Here is a 20,215-nt window from a genome sequence, read left to right on the forward strand (position 1 = left end):
AATGCATTGGAACGGGACTGGAGATTTTGTCCGAAATAGGCGAAATCCGTTATAAAAAATCCGATATATGCAATGAATTTTTATTGGAAATGCATTACAGAAAAAATCTGTCCGTTGTGAGCGAATTTCCGATATATCCGAGTCCGATATATCCGAGGTTTACTGTAGTATCATGTAAATAGGATCATTAACTTACGGCTCTCTAGTTTTGTTTAATGAAGTTATACATGGAAGGTATTCTGAAACATGTCTGTGATATTGGCTCAGCCCATTCATGTAATAGCAGGAGGGAGCGGGGGTGAAACACTGTATAGAATGGAGATTTACTATAAAGCACAATGATGTCCTGTAGCTCAGTGAGTGGAGCCTGATACTGCATTGAACATTTACATCAGAAGCTTACTGTGTGCAATGTGTGCACATAATAAGAAGTCTTGTGGCCGAAGAATGTGCAGTTTTTAGACTTTTAAGAAGGAAAAGGACGTGAACCCAGTCTATAAATAACCAAATATACTGTATATTTGATACACAAAAAAACTGACATATACATAGACCACTAGAATAGCACATGGTTGGACAAGAACCTCTGCCAAAAAATGTACTATTCCATATTTGTTTGTTTTTTAACAGACCACCTCCTTGTTTATTACACATTTTTTTGCTAGTTTCACAACTTGAGAGTGAGCTCAAAGCATATAGATGCAGAAAGTACAAATATGGCAGCCGTGTGTGTTTGGATTGTTTGTTTGAATATTTTGCATATGGCGATTTGTTTATGTTTTTAGTCTTTCTGTGATGTTTCCTCTGAGGAGCGTATGGATGGTGGGACATTGCTGTGAGCCACTTCACTGACACTTTGTAAAAACAATCTTCGCATGACAAGAACTTTCGCCAAGTATCAAAAAGGCACGGCAAAATAGCATATCCAACATTAATGCGCCGTTTCCAGGCCATGGTGGGCGGCTTCTCCCGCACGCCAACCGTGGCGATGAGCAACAGAGGAGGAATGACACAATCACCAAGCTGTGCCGGGGTGGCAACCGGAAGTGCGCTGCTGTGTTACATATTGTTCGATACACACGTACACTGAACCGTGACCCCCTGTATTGAATGGTTTGATCCTGCTTTCCATAATACAGTTTAAGGCAGGGGTCTCAAACTCAATTTACTTGGGGGCCACTGGAGCTAGGGCCTTGGCAAGGCTGGACCGCATCAGGTTTTCCAAAAAAAAAAACAAAAAAACAACGCATTTATTAAAAACAGAAAAATATACAAACTTTTTCAGTGCTTTGGTTCCGATTTTCTACAATAAAAGCTCTGATAAAACATTCCACTGTTCTCAAATATCTTAATTTTTATGTTTCTGTACAAAATAAGATGAAAAATAAATAAACAAATCAAGTATAAAGAAAATCAATCAATCAGTAATAAATAAATATAATAATAATAATAAAACAGCAAATAATAAAAACTTAAGAAACCACATATAGTTGGTGCGTAGACAAATTATTTTTTTCAGATTAAAATGAACAAAGCATTATTAGAGCCCTGTAGACATGACAAAACACGACTATAGTCACATTTATACTCTTTTTATTTACAACATATTGCGCAACTGCAGGGTCTTGAGACACATGCTAACTCGCAAACTAGAGAGCTAGCGACCTAAACGGTAGCCTTCAAGTTATTTCCTTTAAACTTAAAAAGCCAAAAACTTACCACTTCCACACGGATAGGGAGGATAACTATTAACAGTTATTTAACCTTTAACATGAACATTAATCAAACGTAATAATTTTTTCTGGGTACATGATACCATACAGCATCCATATCAAACTTGTGCGGGCCGCACTAACATTAAACTTTCATATCAAGGCGGGGGCCTCAAACTTGTGTCCTGCGGGCCACATTTGGCCCGCGGGCCGCGTGTTTGAGACCGCCTGGTTTAAGTTTTTTTTTCTTTTTAACAACTGTATTGAATGGTTTGATACAAATACGGGTATTGTTGCACCTTTACTAATAACATAATCATAGCTCTCACTGTTATGACTGTTGATATCACATGATATGATTTCATGATGCCACCAAAGAGGCCATCCAGAAGCTAGGCACAAAAAACGGGGATGTTGCCATTTATTGTTCAAGCCATTTACCCGTGTCTGCTATGGCGGAGTGCTCTCAGTGTGCTACGCAAGTAATGGAATATTAATGAACGTGTGAATTAAATTCACTTTTGATAATGTTCCAAAATTGTGGCTTGGAGTGTGAGTTGTTTTCTGACATTTACGTAATTAGATGGTCAAAACTGGGCGTTTGCCAGCTAACCGAAGCACCGAAGGAGTCTTGTCGATGCGGCTGCCCGCTAGCTGGTTTATACGTTGCCTTTGATTGTCGAGGGTGTATTTTTGCAGCTCCCACAAGTGGTAGAAAATGAATAGCTGATACTAGCATGCCTAAATCTACGGTCATTTATATTTCCATCGTGGGTGCAATATTGTTATGTGACACCACACTAATGCATCATTGTGAAAATGTGGTTGTTTGAGTTACCTATTGTGTTGAACTGCTGCAAAAATAGCTGACAGGCAGGTGAAAATACCTGTTGCATAAACAACCGGATGTACTGTATGTCAAGCAATTATGTTTGTTTTGATCAGCGGAGTGAAGAAACAGCAGATGTATTGCAAGTAGTCTATCACAGTGATTTTCAACCACTGTGCCGCGGGCATACTAGTGTACCTTGAGAAACCGTCAGGTGTGCCGTGAGGAATTATCCAATATCACTTTTTATAATTAACATTTATTAATCATCATTTGCAAATATTATGTCAATAGCCATTATGTCAATGGACCCAAATATTCCAATTGCATTTGGTTTATTTGCTCAAACGGAAAGAATTGAACAGGGATGGAATATTCCTTTAACCAATCCGATTCAGGTATCTTGTACCCGCTCAAAACGGAAAGTTGTCAGGGTGCGTTCTTCTTTGTGGTGTTTTTCTTCTTCTGTTGTTTATTGGCGGTTGGCAAGCAGCTTTCGTGTGCATTAGCGCCATCTGTGGAACAGAATCTAAACCCTTCTATACGCCATTCACAAGTCCAGTTTTATTAAAAAGAAAATATATATCTATATAAAACATATCCTGAGTTTAATTATAAAATATTAGCAAGATTGAATTTGATCTTTTTCCTGTTTAAATTTATCCCGGGTGCGTTCTTTCAGCGCATTGCTCAGATATGACGTAACACGCAGATCCAGACGTTCTTCACTTTTAAAAATGGAGGCCAGCAATCGGCATTGGACTAAGCGAATTTGTTTTTGATTCAAACTAAATTTCAAGACTGGACAGACGAAAAACTGGCAATACGGAGTTATTCCAACAAGTGAAAGAAAAACTCGGGGAAGCCGGTATCACGTGATGTTGATGTTTACGTTTTACTGGGCATGCCCTATTGACTATTCTGTTCTGATTTTCACGGCGCATGTAGACAAGAGATTGGAATATTCCTTTCTATGGATACCATTGTTTCCCGAAAGGTCATTCGGAAAGAGAAAAACTGGTGATGTAAAAACGTGGCTACTGTGGAGTGTCTGTGGTGTAAAGACTAGCATAGCAATGTAATATTGGTCCGTGTGGCAACACCTACCTTGTTCCTCCGATAGACTTATTGATGCACGTGTGAGGTCGTGGTGACATTTTGTAACATTTTTGGTTAGTGGTGTGCCACAAGATTTTTCCAATGTAAAAAAAAAAACATGCCGTGGCTCAAAAAAGGTTGAAAATCACTGGTCTATCAGACTACTAATGTGATTATTTGTATTACGAATGTTGCATTGTGTATTTATCTGATTATATGCCCTAGGCGAGGCCTAGCGCAAGTTTCCTGCGTTACTTCTCAACTGTAATGCCGTGAGTCCAGACCAAGGTTAGCTGGGTCCTAGTTTTGAGCCTGATTGAGGTGTTTTCTCCAACTCTTCTGTCTGCCTCTCACCAAAGCGTGATGAACAGCTCTCTTGTTTCAGTCTAGCTCAGCAGCTTACATCAGCCTGCCATGAGGCAGTTGTCGCAGAACTGTAAAGGCACAAAAGCTCCCATCAGCATGTTTGGCACAATTTAAAGTGACATTTTGACGATTTAAGTTCTTCCCTACCCTGCTTTGAGGTCTCGAGAGAGCACGCTGGCAAGGCTGAATGAATAAATCTAGCCATGTTAAAGCCCACCTTCAATCAGCTAGCTAATCCACTAATGAATCAGTAGCTAGCAGCTGCACTGTATGTTTACATTGACACATGGTTGTTTGGTGATCATTTACTTGCAATCATTGAAATCTTGGTAGGAGACTTTATATCAGGGGTCTCAAACTCAATTTACTTGGGGGCCACTGGAGCTGGGCGGCATCAGGTTTTCCAAAAAAAAAACAAAAAAAAAAACGCATTTGTTAAAAACAAAAAAATTAAAAAAACTTCGCTTTGGTTCATATTTTCTACAATAAAAGCTCTGATAAAACCTTCCACTGTTCTCAAATATCTTACTTTTTATTTTTCTACACTAAATAAGATGAAAAATAAATAAACAAATCAAGTAATATCAGTAATAATCAGTAATAAATAAATAAATATAATAATAATAATAATAAAACGGCAAATAATAAAAACTTAAGAAACCACATATAGTTGGTGGGTAGACAAATTATTTTTTTCAGATTAAAATGAACAAAGCATTATTAGAGCCCTGTAGACATGACAAAACACGACTATAGTCACATTTATACTCTTTTTTTTTTTTTTTTTTTTTTACAACATATTGCGCAACTGCAGGGTCTTGAGACACATGCTAACTAGAGAGCTAGCGACCTAAACGGTAGCCTTCAAGTTATTTCCTTTAAAATTAAATAGCCAAAAACTTACCACTTCCACACGGAGAGGGAGGATAACTATTAACAGTTATTTAACCTTTAACATGAACATTAATCAAACGTAATATTTTTTCTGGGTACATGATACCATACAGCATCCATATCAAACTTGCGCGGGCCGCACTAACATTAAACTTTCATATCAAGGCGGGGGCCTCAAACTAGTGTCCTGCGGGCCACAAATGGACTTACCAGCACACTATATATAATATGATATTATGCACCAAGTGAAAATGCACAGAGCTAACATTACTAAAACTCACCTCTGTACGTTTATGCGCAGCATTGACATTTGTGAGCAAGGCCAAGGTGAAGGAAGAATAGATAATACATGTCTCTATCTACTGTACCGTCTCTGTGTAATCACACACTGTGAGACTCCGGTCTGCGTCACACATGATGTGTTCAAGGACCGCCGAACAAAGTGGCTGCAACACCCAAACAAGAAGCATATGTTTACTTACACATGCAAAATTCAGGGCTTTCTGGCACAGTCAGTGCATCCGTTCAGGTTCATGCAGCTCAGAAACCGCACTAATTAGTCACAGCGCCACGTAACAAGACCAGCTCTCATTTAGTGCACAATATAATGTAAATGTTCAACTAACACCACACACAGAACAATGAACAAATTTATCCCGTCACCTTTTTTTCTCCACTGTACTTCTGCACACGCCTTTCAATGACGTATAGGTCGGTTATATGCGGCCTGATATTTCATACTGAGGTAGATCAGATACATTCATTCATTTTCTACCGCTTTTCCTCACGAGGGTCGCAGGGGGGGTGCTGGAGCCTATCCCAGCTGTCTTCGGGCGTGAGGCGGGGTACACCCTGGACTGGTGGCCAGCCAATCACAGGGCACATATAGACAAACAACCATTCACACTCACATTCATACCTATGGACAATTTGGAGTCACCAATTAACCTAGCATGTTTTTGGAATGTGGGAGGAAACCGGAGTACCCGGAGAAAACCCACGCATGCACGGGGAGAACATGCAAACTCCACACAGAGATGGCTGAGGGTGGAGTTGAACCCTGGTCTCCTAGCTGTGAGGTCTGAGCGCTAACCACTAGACCGCCGTGCCGCCCCACATTTTGTAACATTGTTGGTTAAATTAGTATGCAGATCAAAATGATCTGCCATAGCGAGTCCGTAATCAGGAAAAAGCTGAAAGAAGCAAATAATGTTGGTTATTGGTGTGCCGCGAAAATTTTTTCCAACATAAAAAAACGTGCCGTGGCTCAAAAAAAAAGTTGAAAAACACTAACATAGATAAAATCAGATATAGGTGAGCAAAAAAAATAAAACAAATATGAAGAAAAAAAAATGGGATTGACCTGCTGTGTGAACTTAGCCGTTATGTCACTTCTGCTTTCTCAGCTTCCTTGAAGGCACCGTAATTGATTGTGGTCAGTAGAAAAAAAAACAAAAAAACAGTATTAGGCGGTTGGTGAACAAAGAGTGCATTGAAACCACAATGTGTAAGTCCACACACGCATGGGTCCCAATATACAGTAAACCTCGGATATATCGGATTCAATTGTTCCCACTGGTTTTGTCCGATATAAGCGAAATCCGTTATATGCGTATACCGGAAAATGTACGTTTTACGCATATGTCGGATTTATATCCGGTATATGCGTTAATCGGATTTTATCCGTTATAAAAAGGCACTTCCTTGACTATGTTTCCAATGTACCTGGACTGGGCAATGAAAAGAGACGTAAGGTAATGAGAATTTAACTTTATTGGACTCTGAGCATAACAAGTTGTTAATTAAGCTAGGCCCTGTTACGCCCGTCAGGCCTACGTTATTTCCAATAGTGAGGTTAAGATCTCATTCACTGCTGTGCTAGTATTATTGACGTCACTCACTTTTATATTTGTCCTAAATCTGGCCACGATGCGGCCATCCGATATATGCGAGGGAAATTTAATGGAAATGCATTGGAACGGGACTGGAGATTTTGTCCGAAATAGGCGAAATCCGTTATAAAAAATCCGATATATGCAATGAATTTTTATTGGAAATGCATTACAGAAAAATCGGTTCTTTTTTATCTGTCCGTTGTGAGCGAATTTCCGATATATCCGAGGTTTACTGTATATTACAAATGAAAATAAAATAACTAATTTTGATCAGTCGTGCAATAGAATAATTTAGCAATGCATCTTTTTTCAGAGACATCAGAAGGTCCATTTTCTGCTATAGCAATTCAAGACCAATTGAGGTTTAGTTTGGTTGTTGTATCTGATCTTAGCTGGTGGCTAAGATCAGATACGTAGGTTAAATCTGAACTGAAACAGGATACTGGACACTGGCCAGCTGTTGTTGCCGTGCCGTATGGCATGGCGCTCTTCTGAGCATTCCCGCCTACTCTCTTTGTAGGCACTCCTTGTCAGGAAAACCTGCCTCACTGCAACAAAAAGAAACACACACAACTCGGATCTGTCCAGTCAGCAATCTTCATCATTCATTCTTGTATTAACGCACCCGATTTAAGACGCTTTTGAGATTTTTGACATTTGACTTGTTAATAATAAAACGGCAAATAATAAAAACTTAAGAAACCACATATAGTTGGTGGGTAGACAAATTATTTTTTTCAGATTAAAATGAACAAAGCATTATTAGAGCCCTGTAGACATGACAAAACATTTATTCTCTCTTTATTTACAACATATTGCGCAACTGCAGGGTCTTGAGACACATGCTAACTCGCAAACTGGAGAGCTAGCGACCTAAACGGTAGCCTCCAAGTTATTTCCTTTAAACTTAAATAGCCCAAAACTTACCACTTCCACACGGATAGGGAGGATAACTAACAGTTATTTAACCTTTAACATGAACATGAATCAAACGTAATAATTTTTTCTGGGTACATGATACCATACAGCATCCATATCAAACTTGCGCGGGCCGCACTAACATTTAAATTTCATATCAAGGCGGGGGCCTCAAACTAGTGTCCTGCGGGCCACATTTGGCCCGCGGGCCGCATGTTTGAGACCCATCATTTATACATATTTTGCTAAGTATTTTCCGAGAGATAATTCTTTATCTTTTTTTTTACAGACATGACAAAACACGACTATAGTCACATTTATACTCTTTTTATTTACAACATATTGCGCAACTGCAGGGTCTTGAGACACATGCTAACTCGCAAACTAGAGATCTAGCGACCTAATCGGTAGCCTTCAAGTTATTTCCTTTAAACTTAAATAGCCAAAAACGTACCACTTCCACACGGATAGGGAGGATAACTATTAACAGTTATTTAACCTTGACATTTGACTTGTTGAGTCACATTGCAGGGGATGCATTTTGTGAAATGGTTAACTGGGAGTAATGAAAAGGTCACCGTCTATTCCGGGGGGGGCCTAATACATAATGTTGGTTCCGTTGCCATGAGCATGTCACACACGCTGGGCATACATTCACAGTCTTTTGAAAGTCACGCTGGCTTTTTCAGATGATACATTTTCCAGGATGTAATGCCATTAACACAAGTTATGTTACATTACATCATTGGAGATGTTTCTTGTACTCTCACAGAGGCTTCAAATACAAACTGTTGCTCATAGGGTCAAAAGGCTGATTACTGTAGCCTTGGCCAATATTATAATAGTGTATGAATCTTTCTAGTAATTTTTAGTAATTTTTTTCTAGTAATTTTTTTGTAATCTTTTCTAGTAATTTGCAATTTTTTGGAAGTAGGCCTGTCAAAGTAATCATTCATTTTCTACCGCTTATCCTCATGAGGGTCGCGAGGGGTGCTGGAGCCTATCCCAGCTGTCTTTTGGGCGAGAGGCGGGGTACACCTTGGACTGGTGGCCAGCCAATCACAGGGCACATATAGACAAACAACCATTCACACTCACATTCATACCTATGGACAATTTGGAGTCGCCAATTAACCTAGCATGTTTTTGGAATGTGGGCGGAGACCCGGAGAAATCCCACACATGCACGGGGAGAACTTGCAAACTCCACACTAAAGGTGGAATTGAACTCGGGTCACCTAGCTGTGAGGCCTGCGCGCTAACCACTCGATTGATTCATTCATTTTCTACCGCTTATCCTCACGAGGGTCGCGAGGGGTGCTGGAGCCTATCCCAGCTGTCTTCGGGCAAGAGGCGGGGTACACGCTGGACTGGTCGCTAGCCAATCACAGGGCACATATAGACAAACAACCATTCACACTCACATTCATACCTATGGACAATTTGGAGTCGCCAATTAACCTAGCATGTTTTTGGAATGTGGGAGGAAACCGGAGTACCCGGGGAAAACCCACGCATGCACGGGGAGAACATGCAAACTCCACACAGAGATGGCCGAGGGTCTGCGCGCTAACCACTCGACCGCCGTGCCAAATTAATAAATTTAATAATTTTGCCGGCCTCCATAAATTTTGACTCGTAACGGTTGTTTTTCCATGACCCTACAGTGAAGGCAAGGACCAGTAGCATCAATGGCTTTGTTTGCTGTCCATTCTATGAGAATCGCAAAAGTACCTTGATTAATAGTAGAGAAAATTAAAAAAAATATTCTGGTCTCTCACAAGCACAGAACTTTTTTGTGTTGCATACAAAACTCCACACACAATTGACTTACTTTAAATTACTTAATTAAAGACTACTTTGGATTTTGGTGAGTCAAATTGACATGTATAGTCCATTTCCAGTATTGTAATAAATCATTTATTTGTGGCAAAATAGATTTTGCCGCTAACCTGTGCACCCTCATTCAGAAACGCATGACGCATCTGGTCTGTCAAGAGAATAAGAGGACTGAGCAGGAGGGATCGGTGTTGCCGACGTGGCAACTTTGTCGCTATGTTTAGCGAGTAATCGGATCCCTCTACTCTTTTTAAAAAAAAAAAAAAAAGCTACTAGTGAGGAGCCTTAAGGCGACTGACGTAAACGCAGTTGTTCCAGATACTCCTGTGATAAGTGAATTTCCGCCAAGTATGGTTCTTTACTGATCATAGGAATATTTTCCTAGTTAGCTCATAGATTACCTGTTTACGATATTCTAATTATGTAACATCATTAGAGTACTCTTGGCATGCAGTACACCTGTTTACACTCATATGACCCAATATAATAGAAAATAAAAAAAGAGAAAATGAGCATAAATAAAAACCAATGCTAATGTGTGTTGCTGCAAATGTTTGTTAGCGGAGCTGAGGGCGCACAGGAAGTGACGCCGGCTGTTCAGAGTTCTTCCAAATGCCACATTTAGTCCATTTAGCCATTTTCATGAATGGAAATGCATAAAGGCATTTTCTTCTAACCAACAGGCCGTATTCAACCGCAAAACAGCATCATTCATTAATGATTCTGTTATTGAAAAGAGCGAAACAAAATTGGAATCACAACATGGCGAGTAATGCCTCGTTTATCAGGGCATTAATGTCGGACAACCACAGTGGTCACGGTTGTTGGGAACACAATGACCGCATTTCCACTAACGATATTGTGCCTAGATTGTCTGCAGTTAGTAAATGCGGCTCCCTTGCGTCTGGCTTCAGAACTCCACAGCACCACAGTACTGACAAAGTGTGTCCGACAATGAGTGCTCCTCCTCGGGCAGGCGAGGTTGGAGGCAGCACCCACACACCCAGCTTCTCCTCATGTTTTTTTTTTAATCTAAAATATTTAGATAGTAGGCTGTACGGCGACTGAGTGATTAGCACGCAGGCCTCATAGCTAGGAGACCTGCGTTCAATTCCATCCTCGGCCATTTCTGTGTGGAGTTTGCATGTTCTCCCTGTGCATGTGTGGGTTTTCTCCGGGTACTCCGGTTCCTTCCCACATTCCAAAAAACATGCTAGGTTAATTGGCGACTCCAAATTGTCCATAGGTATGAATGTGAGTGTGAATGGTTGTTTGTCTATATGTGCCCTGTGATTGGCTGGCGACCAGTCCAGGGTGTACCCCGCCTCTCGCCCCAAAGACAGCTGGGATAGGCTCCAGCATACCCATGACCCTCATGAGGATAAGCGGTAGAAAATGAATGAATGATAATTTGTATCATTGAAAATGAATGGGCAGTTTAGTTGGCGCACCCTACTGGCACCCGAGTTCGATTCCACCCTCTGCCATCTCTGTGTGGAGTTTGCATGTTCTCCCCGTGCATGTGTGGGTTTTCTCCGGGTACTCCGGTTTCCTCCCACATTCCAAAAACATGCTAGGTTAATTGGCGACTCCAAATTGTCCATAGGTATGAATGTGAGTGTGAATGGTTGTTTGTCTATATGTGCCCTGTGATTGGCTGGCGACCAGTCCAGTGTGTACCCCGCCTCTCACCCGAAGACAGCTGGGATAGGCTCCAGCATAGCCATGACCCTCATGAGGATAAGCGGTACAAAATGAATGAATGAATTCTATCATTGAAAATGAATGGGCAGTTTAGTTGGCGCACCCTACTGGCGGAACAGGCCACACAGCTCGGACACCCGAGTTCGATTCCACCCTCCATCTCTGTGTGGAGTTTGCATGTTCTCCCCGTGCATGCGTGGGTTTTCTCCGGGTACTCCGGCTTCCTCCCACATCCCAAAAAACATGCTAGGTTAATTGGCGACTCCAAATTGTCCATAGGTATGAATGTGAGTGTGAATGGTTGTTTGTCTATATGTGCCCTGTGATTGGCTGGCAACCAGTCCAGGGTGTACCCCGCCTCTTGTTAGGATAAGCGGTACAAAATGAATGAATGAACCATGATATTACCACCCCAGTTCCAACATAATTTATTGACTGACCTCTTGTCTGTTTTTTTTATGATGGTTCAATTCTCTCATCTATTGAAGGGCGCCAGGTTTTGTCTTTCTCAGCTGTGATTTGGGCAGAGATCAGATTTAGCCGTCATAACATGTCGAATTGGTTAAGCCTCTCGGATGATGACATTGTTGATGTTCCGCGCGTACAAGTCTATGAGGAGACTGACTGCTGTGGTTCAAATACTGACAACACTTTCATAATCTCTGATGACATAATCATGTGTTTGTACGAGATTCAAGTGTTTACTCTCGGAATGATCCTTGAAATGGTGTGTGTAACATTTCATGGTACAAGCTTTTATCCTTCTAGAGCAGTATTTGCTGACATGACGGATATTAACCAATCAGAAAGCTTTTTAGCTATGAACAACATTGAGTAATAGTAGAGCGCTGCTGCTGTTTGCTATGAGAAATGGCATCTTGGCTGTTGTGGTTAGGACCCGACTGATCAACGTCAACTTTGATGACTCCCTGTAGGGAAATTAGCTCAAGGAATCAAAATAGCAAATATTCTGAACTACAACCCATCAGGTGATCCAAAACATGCCGGTGTAGTCTGAAGCCTTATCAAGGTTTCGAGAAAAAAATGTACTTTCAGAAAACCTGCGGTGGTGTAGAACAGCTGAGGTGGAGAGGTTAGTACAGCAGCAGGTCAGACAGGGAAGGGCCCTTCTGGCCCTTCTGGCCTGTCGGTCAGCTGCCCTGGACACAGGCCAGCATACTCGGTGAAATTCTGATCTCTGATTGACGCGTCACAGGGTAACCAAAGCTCACTCTGTGTGATAGGATGACGCTAACTTTGGATTCAATCATATAGAGTAGGGATCGACCGATATATATATTTTTTTGCCGCCGATACCGATTTTGCTTGGGCCGATATTTGTGGCCGATACTGCTTTTGATCCCTCAATTTACATGAAAAAATGACCATGATAACAAATATTCCAGGTCTCATGTTTAAACCAATATTTATTGAAATGTAAACACTGAACACAGTAGGATTCAGCTTTCTTAAACGCACATTTAAACGGCATTATCAACTTTAAAAGGAATAAATATTCAACCATGTGCAAAACATTTCTGTTGTCAGGGCTCGACAATAACGATGTACCGATGGCCCGGGGCAAGTTAAAAACAAAATTGGGGCAAGTAAATCCAATCAGTGATATTCCCGTTGGGCAAGTGTACTTTGGCATGCTATACTGCCAAGAGTTTTTTTAAAAGCGGTTCTTGTTGGGTGTTGGTAAAAAACACGGACTGCGTAATTCCGGTGGTAATTTGCAAACCAATCCTTGCAAATCTTGAAATGGACCAATCAGAATCGTTTATTTTGACCGCGATTCGCGTTTTACCCACACCCGTTCTTGTTCGCGATCAACCAGTCAGCGATGGTTTGACTAGGAAAACATCTATCATGGCGTCCCTGCCAACATGGTCTAATTCTTCAACAACTTCTGAAGGAAAACAGCAAAAAGTGATGAAACAGTGCCTCCTAAACAAGTATTTTATTAGCGGCAGCAAATCAAATGATGGCACAGGTGAGTGAATCCCATTGCTGTGACAATTTGAAGTGGTCACAATGAAACACCACCCATTAGATCCAATACCAACACAAGCTACAAAATCTAGCGCTTCCATTTCTCTGTGTATTTTTCTCACCTTTGCTTCACAAATTATTGTTTTTACCATTGAGCATTTTTTCTGGTTTAAAAACACTTTACTAGTACACAAATGTGTCTATTCAATAATGTTTCATTATGGTGCACAACTTCTAAATATCACTGCTTACTACGACTTGCTTTGTTTTAACTTACGACTCTTGTTGTCACACCGTGACTTAAACATTTATGCCTTAGCGATCACCCAGTGAAATGTGATGGGCTTAGTAAAGTGTAAAAAGCAAGCTAATTTTATTACTTGTGAAAACGTGCCCTTGTTGTGAATCAATAATGGGGTCGGGGTACCGCGACTACGTGTGTTGCGGGGTCCTCTGCTGCCGGGGCAACACAAAGCTGACCCGGCGGATGCCTGACTGTAAATCATGCGGCGGAAAAAGGTATCGGTGAACCCACGCGCGTATCTGGCGATACCGATTCAAGTAAAAAAAACTAATATATCGGTCGGTCGATCCTTAATATAGAGCAAGGGTGTCCAAAGTGTGTCCACAACTGTTAATTTTTCTCTTAATTAGCCCCCAGCACATTCTAAAAATATAATTTAGCAAGAAAACTACAATAAATCGGGAAAAATTAGCAAAAATTTGAAGGAATAAAGTCAAGAACTACAAGCACAACAATAAGGTTGAAGCGCCGAAGAACTGGAGTCTGAGGCGGAGTGTCGAATTTGGGAGAAAACTTTATTTTTCTTGCAAACATTAACTTGCACTTTGCTACGTAAGACATGAAAGCCCCGTCTCTCAACCACAACAGGAAACGGAAAACCCCTCCGGTTACTCCGGTTTCCTCCCACATTCCAAAAACATGCTAGGTTAATTGTCGACTCCAAATTGTCCATAGGTATGAATGTGAGTGTGAATGGTTGTTTGTCTATATGTGCCCTGTGATTGGCTGGCCACCAGTCCAGGCTGTACCCCGCCTCTTGCCCAAAGACAGCTGGGTTAGGCTGCAGCACCCCCGCGACCCTCGTGAGGAAAAAGCGGTAGAAAATGAATGAATATCTGGCAAGTGTACCTAATCAAATGGCCGCCGTGTGTATCAAACGTGCATCTCGTCTTTTATTTTCCTTTTAAGAGGAACAAAGTTGTAATCGAATGAGGAAAAAGTCATAATAGAAGAAGCGGAGAAAGATACACAGCACTTGGAGCTCCGAACGGTTCTCCGAAATCGAGAACCAGGTGAAGCGAGAGAGCTTCTGCTGGAAAGCACAAGCAGCTAAAAATGATACTTCATACAGAAAATTCAAAGAAGAAAATGAAAGACTCTTTACAGTTATATTACAACAGTTCCTGTATGGAACTAAGCAAAATGACAATGACATCATGGCAGCCTGGGTGCTTGGTTTTGACATCATTACCACATGATTGTAGTTGTTGGACTCAACACATTTTTGTGGTAATCATGATGTGGTATTGCCAGCAACTTTCAAAGTTTAATGTTTTGCTATTGTGTTGCGATGGTGTATGTGTGTGTGTATATATGTATATATATATATAAGGGTGCATCAAAAAACACAATTAGAATTTTGATATGGCTGGGTACTAAAAGTTCATTCATTTTCTACCGCTTTTCCTCACGAGGGTCGCGGGGGATGCTGGAGCCTATCCCAGCTGTCTTCGAGGCGAGAGGTGGGGAACACCCTGGACTGGTCGCCAGCCAATCACAGGGCACATATAGACAAACAACCATTCACACTCACATTCATACCTATGGACAATTTGGAGTCGCCAATTAACCTAGCATGTTTTTTTTGGAATGTGGGAGGAAACCGGAGTACCCGGAGAAAACCCACGCATACACGGGGAGAACATGCAAACTCCACACAGAGATGGGCCGAGAGTGGAATTGAACCCTGGTCTCCTAGCTGTGAGGTCTGCGCGCTAACCACTCGACCACCGTGCCGCCTATGTAGAAACAACACATCCAAAATATTTTTCCAATACATGATTATTTAGGGGTGCCACCATACATCTGTTTTTGTGGAATAAAGTTGTGAACAGTTCAATGGTCGCCATGGAGATTTGAGGTCAGCAAAGACCGCAGCTCAAGAACCGAGAACGGTGATTTTTCATGTTTTTGTTGGTATTTATACTCCTATTACATAGTAATACATAGTAATTTGAATCAATAGAAAATGATGCTGTATTGTAGTTCATTGTACTCAACATTTCCACGTTAACTTTTTGGCAATTAGAATTAGAAATTGCACATTTTACGAAAATTTTACGAAAGTTTATGTGTGAGGTGGCAAACCCTAAATCTCAATGGATTTCCTCAAAACTTTGCAAAAGACATTTTTATGTTCATTACAAAAAAATGGAATGCCAACCAAATAGATATTATGAATTTAAAATTTCCCATTCAAATTTGATGCACCCTAATATATATATATATAAACCATAAACAGTGTAATGTAGTCATCATTATTTACTACATTGTCCTCAAGTTTATTACTATCTGTGGCATTTTGGCAAAGTGACATTTTTCGGCATTCGTGCGCTGCAAGAAAATATATTTTAAAATAAAAAAAAATAAGATTATTTTTAAGCGTGCTTATCATTATAATAATATGTAAATATTGCTTTGTAAGTAAGTCACATGGCAACATTTGCAAGCCACAGAGACGGATGCCAGGTACACACCAAAAAATAGAAAAACAATATAGTCGGATTCCTTATTTATATATGGAATATTTACGATATTGTCATATTTTAAATATTTTCTATTGTACTGAAAATCTTGTTTTGTTCTCGTAAACCCAAACTCGTTTATCGCGTCTTTTCATAAATTTTTTTTAAATTTTCAGTATCTTGTGACACCCCTGTAAATAAGCCATTGAAGAGTCAATTAGAGTAAATGTGTTCTTGGGGACCTCAAAGAGAGGCGGACAGGAAGTGACGTCAGAGTTCAGTTTCAGCTTTGCATAGGTAACGGCCCAAAAGGAGCCTGTGTTTTTATCGGGAATTATCGGACCTGTTGTGAAGTCATTTAAACCTGCAATAAAAGCCTGTTGTTCTGGCGATCAAGTCTGGTGCTTGTGTGTCTCACTGGAGATTACAGTAACGTTACTGACGCCTAGTGACCAGTGTTGAATATTACATTTTATCCGAGTCTGAATGCCTTATTGAGACAAGACTTAGGAATTTTTTTTTTATCGAGAATGATGACGATTATGTAAGAACAGAATTAAATTTGTTTGAAAATTCCTCCTTGTGTAGCGCCGCTACGCCACAGCACGGCTCTCTCATTTTCAGCATTTTGATCCTGTGAGCAGATCACGAATGTGATATTTGCAAGCGCCGAGGAAAAAAAATCCTTGTCAAATGCAAAGTTGTTACATCAGACGTTCGCAGCTTTGCTCTGGTCATTTTGCACAACCGTAGCTTAGTCCATCTGCTGGAAATAGAGATGACTCTTAAGTACATAAAGCTGCCATAAGCCTCAGTTTCCTATTGTAAGCTGTTTTTAAAGGGTTCTGTAGTGTGGCACCATCTGGTTCCACTCATTATTATATATTATATTATATACGGTATTTTTTATATTTTCTTTCCCTCTACTCCTTGATATGGTCTGTTTTGTGGTAAGCATACTTGTTGTGTATGTTCGGGAGGGGGAGGGGGGGGGGGGCGCTCACACTAGCAGAGCCGTTGCTTGCTAACGCCTCTCAGGCTCGTCACATGTCTTCATCCTTCATCCTTCATCCCACAGGCTTCCACTCTTCTGTATTACTCACTATGCCCCGCTCACAGTTCCCGTTGTGTCCCTTTTGGGAATGGAATGGAATGGAATGGAATGGCCTTTATTGTCATTATACAAGATGTACAACAAAAATGTATAACAAAATTGGAGAGCTTCTCTTTTCAGTGCAGTAGTCAAGTTTAAAAAACAAAACAAAAAAAAAGTATATAAAGTAGAGTAAAAAAACAATTTAACAAGATATATACAAGATACAGTAAACCTCGGATATATCGGACTCGGATATATCGGAAATTCGCTCACAACGGACAGATAAAAAAGAACCAATTTTTCTGTAATGCATTTCCAATAAAAATTCATTGCATATATCGGATTTTTTATAACGGATTTCGCCTATTTCGGACAAAATCTCCAGTCCCGTTCCAATGCATTTCCATTAAATTTCCCTCGCATATATCGGATGGCCGCATCGTGGCGCTCCGATTCGCCGAATCGTGACAGGCCGCTATACGACGTCATTTGCAGCGTTTGCAGCGTTGCCTGCGCGTCCAGGTACATTGGAAACATAGTCAAGGAAGTGCCTTTTTATAACGGATAAAATCCGATTTACGCATATACCGGATATAAATCCGATATATGCGTAAAACGGACATTTTCCGGTATACGCATATGACGGATTTTGCTTATATCGGACAAAACCAGTGGGAACAATTGAATCCGATATATCCGAGGTTTACTGTATATACAAGATATATACAAGATATCCAAAATATACACATAGTATTATGCAGGAGCAGATATATTAATTTTAGTGCAATGATCATGATGATGTGTACAGATGGGTAAAGTTCCATATGAGTGTATTGTAATGGGTTGTTCAATAAATAAATATGATTGAGGTAGTAACAGAGGCAGTGATGGAAAATATTGCACATTTACATTATTGCATGGATAGAAACCCTCTGGAAGTCTCCCTTGTTGACGTGGGAGTAAATGTGACGTCTTTTTCGACATCGGCACTCATTTTTGTAATTTGGAAAAAGGTTGCTGTGCTTACTCTTACATCAATAATTCTGTGACAGACCCATGAAGTCAAAATGTTGGATGTTGTATGGAAGGCAGGAATTAATACTCACAAACTCTTAATCGCCTTTGAGCTGGGTTTACTTGGTGTGCATACTCCTACCTACGTGTTGGCAGGGCGGTAGAAGAGAAAATGTCCCCGATTTGATTAAGGCGTAATAATAAGGTAACGGCCTTCACTTTGCCATTTCCTTGAAGATCTGAAAGAAACTCATTCATTCATTCATTTTCTACCGCTTTTTCCTCACAAGGGTCGCGGGGGGTGCTGGAGCCTATCCCAGCTGTCTTTGGGCGAGAGGCGGGGTACACCCTGGACTGGTTGCCAGCCAATCACAGGGCACATATAGACAAACAACCATTCACACTCACATTCATACCTATGGACAATTTGGAGCATATGAGACCAAATATGAGGCCTTTCTGCATTTGTTGATTTGTTTGTTTTTAAAAAAATCTGCAGTTTATTGTGAGAAATACTTTTCCAATGGTTGTTTGTCTATATGTGCCCTGCGATTGGCTGACGAACAGTCCAGGGTGTACCTGCCAAAGTCAGCTGGGATAGGCTCCAGCACCCCCGCGAACAAGCAGTAGAAAATGAATGAATGTTACTTTTAAAAAATGTGAGGTTTATTGTGAAAAATTATTTTCAAAGGTTTTTCTACTATATGTGCCCTGCGATTGTCTGGCAACCAGTCCATGGTGTACTTCCTAAAGTCAGCTGGGATAGGCTCCAGCATCCCTGCGAACAAGCAGTAGAAAATGAATGAATGTTACTTAAACAAATGTGAGGTTTATTGTGAAAAATACATTTCAAAGGTTGTTTTTCTATATGTGCCCTGCGATTGTCTGGCAACCAGTCCATGGTGTACCTCCCAAAGTCAGCTGGGATAGGCTCCAGCATCCTCGCGAACAAGCAGTAGAAAATGAATGAATGTTACTTGAAAAAATGTGAGGTTTATTGTGAAAAATTCTTTTCAAATGTTGTTTTTCTATATGTGCCCTGCGTTTGTCTGGCAACCAGTCCATGGTGTACCTCCCAAAGTCAGCTGGGATAGGCTCCAGCACCCCCGCGAACAAGCAGTAGAAAATGAATGAATGTTACTTTGAAAAAATGTGAGGTTTATTGTAAAAAATACTTTTCAAAGGTTGTTTTTCTATATGTCCCCTGCGATTGTCTGGCAACCAGTCCATGGTGTACCTCCCAAAGTCAGATGGGATAGGCTTCAGCATTCCCGCGAACAAGCAGTAGAAAATGAATGAATGTTACTTTAAAAAAATGTGAGGTTTATTGTGAAAAAATCTTTTCAAAGGTTGTTTTTCTGTATGTGCAGTGCGATTGTCTGGCAACCAGTCCATGGTGTACCTCCAAAAATGCTGGGATAGGCTCCAGCACCCCCGCGAACAAGCAGTAGAAAATGAATGAATGTTACTTTTTAAAAAATGTGAGGTTTATTGTGAAAAATTATTTTCAAATGTTGTTTTTCTATATGTGCCCTGCGATTGTCTGGCAACCAGTCCATGGTGTACCTCCTAAAGTCAGCTGGGATAGGCTCCAGCATACCTCCCTTGACTGTAGTGATGATAGAAAAGGGATGGATGGATAAATACAGTCTTCACAGTATATTATATAATGAGCATATGTGTGTGTGTGTATGGGGGGGGGGGGGGTACCGGATTTCTGCCTTTACTTAGAAGATTTAGAAAAGGAATTAATTTGGGTGTGCGTTTCTTCTATCCCCCTCGGTCATGTTTGGTGATAATGCCCTTGTCATCTTGCTAGCGGGGGTTAATCAGATTAGATTTGAGGTTGTAAATCTGCCGCTAACTTAGAGGCAATGAACAATAATATATCCTGATAGGTTGTTTATAAGCCATGTCATCACAAAAAGCCTGCTGTCCACCAGCTGGAGTTGCTCTTTATCCTTTTTTTTTACACTATCCTTTAACCTTCAACTAAAAATAGTTGGCATATAAGACCAGGGCTGCAACAAACGATTCTTTTCTTAGATGATTCGGTATGAACCGAACACACAAACAGGTGGTCTGC

The 20,215-nt window shown here is 40.6% G+C and overlaps 1 protein-coding gene across 5 annotated transcripts in view; it reads left to right on the forward strand.

Moving 5' to 3' along the window:
• The window catches only part of csnk1g2b (casein kinase 1, gamma 2b), a 94,375-nt gene that overhangs the window by 11,638 nt on the left and 62,522 nt on the right, over positions 1-20,215 (forward strand). The gene's annotated exons all lie outside the window — the stretch shown is intronic.

Source organism: Doryrhamphus excisus, chromosome 5 (genome assembly GCF_030265055.1).
Source record: "Doryrhamphus excisus isolate RoL2022-K1 chromosome 5, RoL_Dexc_1.0, whole genome shotgun sequence".
Lineage (NCBI taxonomy): Eukaryota > Metazoa > Chordata > Actinopteri > Syngnathiformes > Syngnathidae > Doryrhamphus > Doryrhamphus excisus.